The sequence below is a fragment of the Quercus lobata genome, chromosome 3, assembly GCF_001633185.2.
Source record: "Quercus lobata isolate SW786 chromosome 3, ValleyOak3.0 Primary Assembly, whole genome shotgun sequence".
Lineage (NCBI taxonomy): Eukaryota > Viridiplantae > Streptophyta > Magnoliopsida > Fagales > Fagaceae > Quercus > Quercus lobata.
Window position 1 is genome coordinate 17,627,706 of NC_044906.1, and position 12,214 is coordinate 17,639,919.

Below are 12,214 nucleotides of genomic sequence, written 5' to 3' on the forward strand. Positions count from 1 at the left end.
CAAACTGAATCACGTGAAAACTACATGTATTGTTTAAAAACTACCCCACGTTTAAAAACTATCCCATGTTTATAGAGTAGTAAATTAATAATTATAAAAAAAATGTAAATTGAATTTCACATAGAATTATATAAATGATAAATATAACTTATGATACAACAAAAATTTGTTTACAAAGATGATAGATAACAACCACTTCATGTGACATTTCAATTGGGTAACTATTAACACGATACATCAAATATATAATAATACCCTGTAAAAAAAAGTGGCATAATTACATTTACAAAAATAGCGTAAATAACATGGAAAAACTTGTTTACATAATACCCTCTAAAAAGAATTAGCGTAAATTACAGTAGAAAGAAAGTAGCATAAATTACCACTTCAAGCAGCTTAATTCCCTTAAAACCCAACCCCAAATTGACCAATCATGCACACATTCCTCGCTCCAACTTGCAATGCCTCCATAAATTCCTTAGTCCCAGACCTCGCAATTGCACACAAATTGTTCACCAAATCTAGAACCCAAAAACTAGAAAAAGTGTTAGCAATCTAAAATTACATTAAATATTACGTTATTGGACCAAAATAGAGAAGGATAATATATAAGTACCTGCACGCATAAGTAGAGAGAGTCTTCTTCAATCAAATCATGCACAATGAGCTACACACGTAAATGCAAAACCAAGCAGTCTTAATTCTCATCCAAGTAGCTTAATTCCCTTAATAAAATACCGTAAATTCCAAAAAAAAAAAACACACTAAAAAATGTAGTTTACCAGTATTATTTTTCAAGTAGCCATTTCAAGCACAAACCCTCCTATTTAAAATCTCGAATCAACCACGATAATAAGCCACTATGAAAAGATAGAACCTAAAAACTTGTTGGAGCCTCTGGTAGTAAATGTCTTCAATCTAAACAAAAATAAAGGAGGATGTAGAGCTAAATTAAATGCCTTCAATCTGAAGAAGAGTGAGAGATAGAAAGTGAGATAGAAATTGGCAGTGTACGTGCATTTGTGGGTCTTAAAGTGTTGGAATTTTAATTTACATATTTATCCACATTACTTGAAAACTTGTAGGTGGGTATGATGAGGGTATTTTGGGCAATGAATTAGTGAGAGTTACAGTTGCATTGTTACCGAATTGTCTCTTAGTTTTGTCTTTACTTAAACATAGGGGTGTGGGGGCATTTTTGAACTAAAATATGAGGAATCCAAATAGGGGGAGGTTGTATACATAATAGTATAGATAACAGTGAGTTGAAGATAATAAACACTGTGAAGTTTAATGTTTTGTGAAGGACTAAACAAAATTAAACAGATATAACAGTGAGCTTAAGCCAGCAACATCAAAGATTTGAGAGCAAAGTGGTGCTTTCAACCTGTAAATGTTTATGGGACGCAATTGTTTAAGAGCTCAGTTTTAGGGTTCAAGATGGTTTGACCATATGCAATCTCTTCTAACCAACAGTCACAGATTATGGGGAGAGCGTTTTGACTGGCATCCTTGAAAATGACCAATGATAATAAACACCTTGATGTTTAATGTTTTGTGAAGGACCAAGTACAATTAAACAGATATAACAGTGAGCTCAAGCCACCAACATCAAAGGTATAACACTTTTCAAAGTTAGTTCCAACTGGGCTTCACTTCAAACTGGTGAGTCTTTGATTTAGCTGCCATAATCAAACGTATATGACCACGATCTTTGATCGAACAGTCGAGTAAATATGTATTCCAAATCTGCAGTGTCACATTAATTGGCTACGATTACAAGAGATATTTCAGTGTTTCAGGCTGTGGGGCTACGTAATTTGTAAGAGTGATGGTTCTGAGAGCAAAGTAATGCTTGTAACCTCTAAATGTTGAATGACCAAAGATAATAAACACCGTGATGTTTAAACACCTTGAAAATGACCAACGATAATAAACACTGTGATCTTCAGGATTTGTTTTGTGAAAGACCAAACACAATTAATAAATTAATATAGTGTAATTTTAGCGTGAAAGACGAAACACAATTAATATAGCGAAGTTTCAAGATGACCAAATTCGAACTCTGAGGGCACGTCACCGACCTGCTGCTGTAGCATCAACTGTAGTCATATCAAATTCCTTCAATTGCAGCATATGTGTCAACATACGCGGCTATTTAGCCAAGTCATGTTCGCAATTCTGCACATGCTGCTTAACAGCTTGGCACTGTTTCACACCCACACTCACGTGAATACACAATTGTGAAATTGGATACACAGATGTCCCATTTACATCTAATGTTACAACTACTGCCCACCTTTGATGTGACATTGGGAACATTTAAAATCCTATTGATATAGTGTTTTTCCAGCCTGTATTGATATGACAAGTCCTAATAACTGAAATTGTAATGCTTGGACCATGAAATTAGGTTATAAATGCACCACAATAATGATTTTATTTCTACCCCACTAACTTTGTAGATTGATTAAGCTATGAGTCGCAACACCTCAACATCAAATCATACAATGCGAAACAAGTTTGGATCTACTTCAACAAATGAATCACCACAAGTTCTAACAGATCAACAACTACAGACATACACAGACCACTATAGAGGGAAATGGGTTGGAAAGAAGATTTCGTTAATATGCCAATATACACGTACGAGAGTCTTGGAAGCATCGAGCACATCATGGTTGGCAAACCTACAAAACTAAGTACAAATACCACCGCAATAGAGTTCACCGTAGCAGAACCACCATGGTCAACCCTATACGAGAAGAGGTGTGAGTTAGAGGTGTATTGTCGATGGCACGAGTTACGAGTTCCTAAGGTACACTCAGCTGAGTTACCTAGAGATGAACCTGCCAACATACTTGCTCGTCTTAAACAAGAGAAAAATCAAATGCAAAGGCAACTAGACCGTTTTCACGCAATCCAAAAGCTAGGAAGCATCTACAGGGGAAGGCACAAGAGTGAGCCATCAAGTCTATTAATGGAATTACTGCATTAAATAATTAAAGAGATATTTTAGACTTCTCAGATTCAAGCAATGACAATTTCCAAAAATTTCTACCTACGAACATTAGATGTTGTTGTTAATGTCTACACATTCTGTGCAATACAGAATGTTGTTGTTAATGTTTGACAAATGATGATTATGTACGTTCAACTTTTGCAACTCTAAAGATTAACCGTTCATTAGTTTTGGCTAAGTTTATATGAAATCAGTTTCTCTTGTTTTCCCTGCTATTCTTTGTTGCTACATATGATTCTTGTGTTTTGGTTGGACAATATCCTTTGCTTTGTAATGTAGGAAAAACCTTAGGAAGTGAAATGCCTCCAATTAGATATATTGATGTTTCCAATATTCTATCTGTGTAACTTGAAATGTTACACACATAATACTCATCACCCAAATATGATTTATTGCACATTACTTGTAGGAAAATTTAATAGATTCAATACATACAGACTCATCTAAACCACACAGACCAACCACACATATGATTCAATAATACGAATAATAATTCATTTATATGAGTTGTTTGAGTCGCTGTATCATATACAAGTATCCGTGTATCTTAGTTCTGCTAGTGTAATACTTTATATAGATACATTACATACAGACTCATCCAAACCAGACTAACCACTCACTCACTGAAAATACATATGGCTCACACAAGGTCATCATTACGACGATATTTGGCTTACTTAGAAATAGGGCAAATGCCTGAAAGCCTGATCAGCCTCTAAAATGTTTCATTCAAGTTATTGGTTTGTTGTAGCATTGCTCCAAAGCTCCCTAATGTTGCAATTGTGATGATTGGAAGCCATTGATGTAAACCTTGGAAGCATAGTTGAACTAATATAATTTTACATTGATGTTGAGAAGATGTAACTACATCTTGTACCCGCAAAGACTCGCTGAAAAGTTTGTAAGGTAATATGGGGATAAAACTCTTTAGTGTTGCTACACTCACTGCTTGTAATAGTAGCATTTGGCAAGTGAGGTTGAAGAAGGCTAACATAGCTCAGCACTGTTCAGCCAAGTCATATTCACAGTTCTGCATGTTCTGCTCAACAGCTCGGCACTATTGAACCCTGTTCAGTCATATCATTCATGCTCATGTGAATACACATATATGCAACCTTTTGCAATACATTGTTTTCAATGATGTAAAGGATCCCTTAAAAATATAAGCAAAATTTTGGGGATGAGCTGTCCACCATTGCTACACTGATGTTTGCAGTTCTGCATGTGATGCTCAACAGCTCGGCACTGTTGAACCCTGACCACAAGTACCCATCCCCACTCACATGAATACATAGATGTGTAACCCTTTGCAATGCACCGTTTTCAAGGAGGCAAAGCATTCCTGAATTGGTTCATTATAATTTTGGGGGTGAGCTGTCCACCATTGCTACACTGATGTTCGCAGTGCTGCATGTGCTACTCAACAGCTTCGCTTTGTTGAACCCTATCCAATCATATTACCTACACACACATTAATACACAGATATGCATCCTTTTGTAGTGCACCGTTTTCAAGGATGCAGAGCATCCCTGAAAATTTTATGATACATTTAACACAGTTCGGCACTATCTCGTCAAGTCATGTCAGATGAAGCACAAGAATACTGAATAGTCTTCAACAAAACATACCAAACTGGTTAGAGAAAAGTCTTAAAACCACATCCATCAGATATAACCCATACCATTAAATATAAGAATAAACATCACTAGTTTAAAATTTAAACAGGTTATCCTAGTACGAACTATGATGGTCAACCATGTGAAATATTGAGACATTAAGCACAACAGGCTTCCTCTAGATCACCTCGAAGACACAGACATCTCCTTCTTCTAAATTATTTTCTTTTGAAAATGCAACCCATCCCTTCTCAAATCTCATTGCTGAATAAGTTTTGATGGGGGGTAATAGCATAAGACATTGAAGTGTGACAAATTGCTTCCCAATAATATACTTGGTAGAAAATTTAGCAGGTACATACTGCACAAGAAGGAGAAACAACTAAGCATTAAAGCATACATGTTTCAAGGCCATATTTAAAAGAACATAATGATCACATTATGTATAAAGGTTCACCATATTATGCAGCCACAAGATACCCATGAAAGAAGGATTTTTAGGCTTGAACTTTTCGGCTGCTTGGATTGCTCTCTCTCTCTCTCTCTCTCTTCCTCTGGACATGCTAGAAAATATATTCGTAACAAACTTTTCTCTGACTTCATGTTTTGTGGGCAAATCATCTGAGGGAGACATGTTTGTTTCATCTTCATCTAAGTCTATTATTTCTACCTAATGATCTTCCAATTTACAGTTCTTGCTGGGTGGATATTGAATCCCAGTGGCAGTCTTATCAAATATAAGAACATGGAAGCTTGAATTTCCTTCATATTTGAAGACTAAAAAATAACCATAACAGATAGAATGGTATTCAATGAAATCCTACCAACCAAGTTTCTAGACCAAATGTTGTTATCAGCTTTCTTCAATCCCACTTGCCAAATACCACCATAGGGAGCAATGAGTGTATCTACGGTGGATAGCTCAGCAATGTTGAACCCTGACCACAAGTACCCATCCACACTCACATGAATACACAGAGCATCCCTAAAAAGTTTATGCATCAATTTTGGGAGTGAGCTGTCCACCATTACTACACTAATGTTCGCAGTGCTGCATATGCTGCTCAACAGCTTCGCACTGTTGAATCCTGTCCAGTCATATCACGTACACGCACGTCAATACACAGTATGCATCATTTTGCAATGCACCGCTTTTAAGGATGCAGAGCATCCCTAAAAATTTTATGATACATTTAACACAACTTGACACTGTCTCGTTAAGTCATGTCAAATGAAGCACGGGAATGCTGAATAGTCTTCACGTGAACCCTGTCCAGTCATACCACCTATACACATGTCAATACACAAATATGCATCCTTTTGCAATGCACTGTTTTCAAGGATGCAAAGCATCCCTGAAAAGTTTATGATACATTTAACACAGCTCGGCACTATCTCGTCAAGTCATGTCAGATGAGGCATAGGAATGCTGAATAGTCTTCACGTGAATAAATACACAACCTCCTTTACAGTACACATCACTAGCCTGCTGCTGTAGCACAAGCTATAACCATATCAAATAGCTGCTTCAGCGAACCACATGCACCAACAGGTGCCACTGTATAGCCAAGTCATGTTTGCAGTTTAACATGAGCTCCTCAACACCTCACTGAACAATACGTTGTCGAGTCATATCATTTTTATTCACGTGAATACTTACCCTTATATATAGTCACATCCACGTGAATACTTGCCCTTGTAAAACTCCTATATAAAGTCCCATTTACATCTACCCTTGCAAAACATCTACACATATCGAACAGAAGTCACATTTTCCAATGTTAATGCGCAATTGGATGCTACCTTGTTTTCTAGATAACTATAGGAGGGAGAGAGATTCCGATGAGAGGGAATACTATGCCGGACTGCGGCAGGAGTGGGACTTTCGAGTGAACAAGTCCAACGCTCTACACGATGATCTTGTACGACTCGAAGCGCCTTTTGTCGACCGTATCTCGCTCACACTACCATGACAAAACATGCACCAATATGAGTGTGCAGTGATCAAAAAAGAAAAAGGGAAAAAAAAAAAAAGAACAATCTGATGATACTTCGTAGGTCCAAGTATCACATGCTACAGCTGGCGGAAGAGCTAGCCGCCACAACTAACAGGCAACTCACTCCGACGGAACGTAACAATGTCCTCAACTACGAGGACTACCTGTCAGAGTGAATGCCTATGTGGTATGTGTGTTATATCTAGGGTTAAGTTAATAATGTTAGTAGCGTTAGTGTTCAATATGCAATGCATGCATATTGGTGACATTGTGTAAGTTATTTTAAGTTTTTTGTGATATGTTGTAGGTGCTTATTAAAAAACATCATGTGTAGGAATATTTAACTTTTATGCGTTATGTGAGAATAATCTAGATTACAAATAACGTGCATGCTCCTCACAATCAATAATAAGGTTTACATAGTACAAATGCAACAATAGTGACACATATATTTAAAACATAGTTAAGCAAAATAGTTCTCTAACAAAGTCTAATTACACCACGACATGATTACTCTTCATCTGACATCTCCACGTCTAACTGATAAATGAGATCAGTAAGAAGTGATTGCATGAATTGTTCGTGCTCGTACCACCCTCCCTACACTGACTCTCAAATCTCGACTTGGGTCCGATATCGATTAAGAAGTATCTTCATTCGATTATTTTCTTCTCTTATGCAGTTCAATGCTTTACGAAGTTCGTCGATCGTGTCTCTGGGCATCTGCGATGCGAGTCGCCGAGGCACTAGCAACTTAAAACCAACCAACTCATCATAAAATATTTGCTGTTCACGAAATAACCAAGCCCACTCCTGTCTCATGGTATTGTGAACGTAAGCACTATTTCGCAGATTCAGATTGATTGGATAGCTAAACTCATCTTCTAATACCCAGTAATGACCCATAGCAGTGAACACATCGTGAGGCCTATAAAATTATGGGTTGCCAGAACCAGACATTGACGCTGAATACAATAACAGCAAATGATCAAGTTAACAGTGTGCATCAATTGTTGGTAAATAATGTAATGCTGCATAAAATGGTACATGACAAAGACATTCATAAATTTGTGTACTATTACATGCTAAAAATGAAATACTAACACTAACATTTGACCATATACATTAGATGTTGTTGTTAATGTCTATTGGTTGTGTGCAATACAAAATGTTGTTGTTACTGTCTGACCAATGATGATTATGTACACGCCCCTATATGATTATGACCAATGATGATTATGTGCAATACAATATGTTACTATAGTAAAGATTTCATTCTCTTGTGACCAACGTTTACTACAACAAACAACCAAAATCACACCAATGTACTTACTTCACACTCATTCAACCAAAAAAATAAAAATTCATTACAATATTAAATGAAAATACCAATGCCATAAAATTCTGGTGTGAGTTTTTTACCTGAGGTGATACAAATTTTAGTTAAGTTCGAAAGCAGCTATGGAGCAGAGTGGAATTCAGTTCAGACGGAAAGCAAGACACTTTGAATGGGAGGAGATGTGCAGATAATATACAAGAATAACTCGATTTTATGAAGTTCGAGTATGCTTTATAACTCGACATTCAATTAATCGAGTTATATTAAAAGACATGAACCCGTACGCCTGACACCAAATAGTGTGAAAATAGCTTTAACAAGAGTATAACTCGAGATCTATATAGTTGGTTACATAACTCATTTTTCTTATAATCGAGTTATTTAGGGATTAAATAAAGAAAATGCCACGCTGGTTGTCCAGCGTGGCAAAAAGCTAAAGCTAACTCGACTATATTATGATCGAGTTCTTCACATAACTCGATTTTACTATTATCAAGTTACAAAAGATGGGCATTTCCCTAATTAACTTGAGAAAAAGGGCAGAACACTGCTTCTTTTGCCTGAAAAGGGCAGTTGCCCATTTTGCCCATGTGATCAACTACTCCAAGCTTCGTATTTGGGAGGTATGTATGTTTGATTGTTTGTTAATGTTACCATTCTTTGCTTGCATGTGTCACACGTAGTTTCTGCTGAAGGATTTGTATTTGAAATTGTGTTTGTGGGCTTCTGACACGTGTTATGAGAAAATTGCATGTGAGGTTGTTTTGGTCATTTTGTAAGTTGGTCTATTCGGTTGCAAATAACGCCTAGTTTGACTGCTTTTAATGAAAAATGGTATATCTTTCTTCCTAATATTTAGGGAAAAGCTTTTTTAAATACAATTCCACTCGCCCCTGAATCTTGCTTTTCCTTTTAAAATTAAAATGGAACCAAACTTCTCCTATTGCGTTAAACAAAGACTTGATAATTTATAAATTTTCCTAAACGTGTCTAAGGTTATTCTTTATCTTTAAAGAAATTTTAGTGTTCTATCCTATTCCTATTAAACGTTTGTAAATAATTGGTAGAATATATACTTCTATTTTTTATGATATAAATTATAATCTCTCTTTTTGATTCAATTATATGATTTATTAGGATTTTTTGGTACCCAATTGAATGATTTCTACAGTTTTGTAAATGGTACTCAAATTTCTAATTTTTTTTTATATGCAGTTTGTGGAGTACAGCAAGAAGATTTACCTAGATGGAGACATTCAAGTGTTTGAAAACATTGATCACCTCTTTGACTTACCGGACAACCACTTCTATGCTGTTATGGACTGCTTTTGTGAGAAAACTTGGAGCAACACTCCACAACACAAGATTGGCTATTGCCAACAGTGCCCTGACAAGGTTAACTGGCCTGCTGAGCTTGGCCCCAAGCCTCCCCTATACTTCAACGCTGGCTTCTTTGTGTATGAGCCTAACCTATCCACATACCATGAACTCCTTGAGACCCTTCAAGTTACCTTTCCTACAACTTTTGCTGAGCAGGTAAATCTTAGTTCTAGATGTGTTTGAACAACTACCATGTATCTCATGCAATTCACATAAATGCATGATGCATCACATAATTGCATGTTCATACTTGACCCATTTTGGGGTCATGTGGCTTGATTTGATAGCTAGATTCATATCAAGCTACCTTCTAGCCATTGGACTATTAAGTTGTGGATGTGCTTCATTGGCTTTTGAAGCACATAAATCTACGACTTTTATTCATTTTTATGGTGAATATTAGTAACTTATATATAGTACCTTACAAAAAAAAAAAAAAAAGATTTGTGATTATTTCAGGACTTTTTGAATATGTTCTTCAAGGATATTTACAAGTCAATCTCTCTAATTTTTAACCTTGTGTTGGCCATGTTATGACGTCACCCTGAAAACATTGAGTTCGACAAAGTCAAAGTTGTTCACTACTGTGCTACTGTGAGTATCCACTTTGTTCATAGTAACAATCTCAAGTTTTAATAAATTTCAATTTTTTTTCTTGATATGTAATACTAATGAAGTATATTTTTAATTGGTTTATAGGGTTCTAAGCCATGGAGGTACACTGGTGAGGAAGTGAACATGGACAGGGAAGACATTAAGTTGCTAGTGAAGAGATGGTGGGACATATACAATGATGAATCACTGGACTACAAGAACACAATTGCTTCTGTAGAGGCTGAAGCTGATGCTAAGAAAAAATGGCTAGAAAGGATTCTTGACAGCAGTGTTAGAGGCTGTTGTTCACTATATTAAAGCCCCATCTACTGCTTAGTGCTTGTTATAAGTTCAATGGAAATGAAGCTTGTGTGGGAGTAGGAGCAGTGGCGGAGCCAAGGTTTTAGTTTAGGGGGGGCAAAATTGAAAGACCAGATTGAAAGTAAAATTAATCTAAATATTACTAATCAATATAAATAACAAAATAGATAAACAATTATATACTAATGTAATTGTCATACAAGAACAAATATAATATAAACTTTAATTTATATTTGCATACCTAGTTTAATTTACTCAATTGGAAGATTTACAAAATATACCTTGATACAAGTTTGTTTAAAATTTGATTTGAAAATCATTATTTTGATTAGGCTTCATCATAATCTCAATTGCTTACAAGTACACATTTTATATAATTAAAATAAATAAAATCACTTCATAGTTAATAACAATCAAATTAAGAGATTAATTTAAAGACATAGAAGTTAAACATGTGATTTGATTCCTCAAAATAAATCAATGTAAAAGTGTTAAGGATATAAAAATATACCTGCAAAGTTGTACTTTCTTGGCCTTGAATACTCTTAAAAAGTTATGTAAAATTCAATATTTCTTTCTCTATTCTTTTAAGTGGTAAGAACTAAGAAGTTAAAATTTTAGTCTATGGCAAAAATAAAGTGTTTGAAACTGTGAAAAAGTTAAGATAGAAGAGAAAGCAATTAGGAGGCTAGGGTTTTAGTTTGATATAAAAGGTCTTAAATATTAATTTTTTATTATGATGATGATGTGGATACCCTAAAACAAAGGAAATAATTGTGTGACAAAGGCACCAGGGGGAAAAAAAATTGCAGTTGCTTAAGAACATGCGGCAGGAAAAAAAAAAGGAATATGGTTTTTAAGTGGGACCCAAAAAACATAGTTTTGTTTAAAAAGACAAATAAACCTATGGCACGTTTGTGTTTTTTCTTATGGAACTTATACATTGAAAAAGACAAAATAGTGTTATTTGTCCTCTGAGTATGGAACATTTAAGGTCAAAATGGCAGGTATTGTAAATTGCAATACTATATAGGATTTTTTTTGGGGAGGTCGGGGGGTAGTTGCGCCCCCCCCCCCCCCGGCGATTAGGAGTAATGGGTACAGGGTTGGTTTTTTATTAGTACAGTTTGGAATGGTCTTCTGTTTTAAGTTGAAGACTTTCCTATGCCGTTCATACTCAAAAAAGTTGAAGACTTTCATATTACATATGTTTCCAGTTCTGTTTTAAGTTGAAGACTTACACGCCTATTATTATGTTAGGAGTTTTAGGACAATTTGAGGGAGTTTGGATTCGAATTATAAGTGGCTGCGTTTGCATTTTCTGACTTTTTTTTTTTTTTTTTGTCAACCGCACTATTTAACCAAGTCAACCGTGAACTGTGAACAACCGCACTATTTGCTTTGTTTGCATTTGCAATTTATAAGGACAAATATTTTGGTGTATATAAGCTGTTAATTCTCTCTCTCTCTCTCTCTCCTGTTTTGTTAGTGTTTATTTTATTTTATGGGATCTGTTTTTTAAAGTTATGTCAGCAAATGTCCAATCTTCAATTTGCGACTGTTTTAACGCACGTTAGGGGGGGGTTTTGGTCCAAATTTCGAAACAGTATTTTAGCGTTTTAGTATAAAGTCTAAAACATTATCCAAAGTCGAATAGTCGGTTTTAGTCCATAGTCATAAAACATGATCATAGTCATTATACATGATATATTCAATAGGGCAACTTATTGATTTATTCGCTTTTTAACTTTTATGTTGTGTGACAATTTGATTCCTAATCTTTTGGTATTGTGTCAAAATGTTTTATATCATTAACTAAAAAATGAAAATACAAGAGTTAGGTCATTTTGGATATATACGACTGTGAGCTTCTTTAAGATCTTTTTCCCTCTTTCTATATGTGTATTAAAAATATATATCATTATTCTCAAAAAAAAAAAAAAA

General features: G+C 35.3%; 2 pseudogenes; one reads left to right on the top strand and one right to left on the bottom strand.

Moving 5' to 3' along the window:
- Window positions 1-4,754: 4,754 nt before the first annotated feature.
- Window positions 4,755-5,668, bottom strand: LOC115980463 (annotated as a pseudogene).
- Window positions 5,669-9,184: 3,516 nt separating this feature from the next.
- On the top strand, window positions 9,185-10,286 carry LOC115979926 (annotated as a pseudogene).
- Window positions 10,287-12,214: the final 1,928 nt, after the last annotated feature.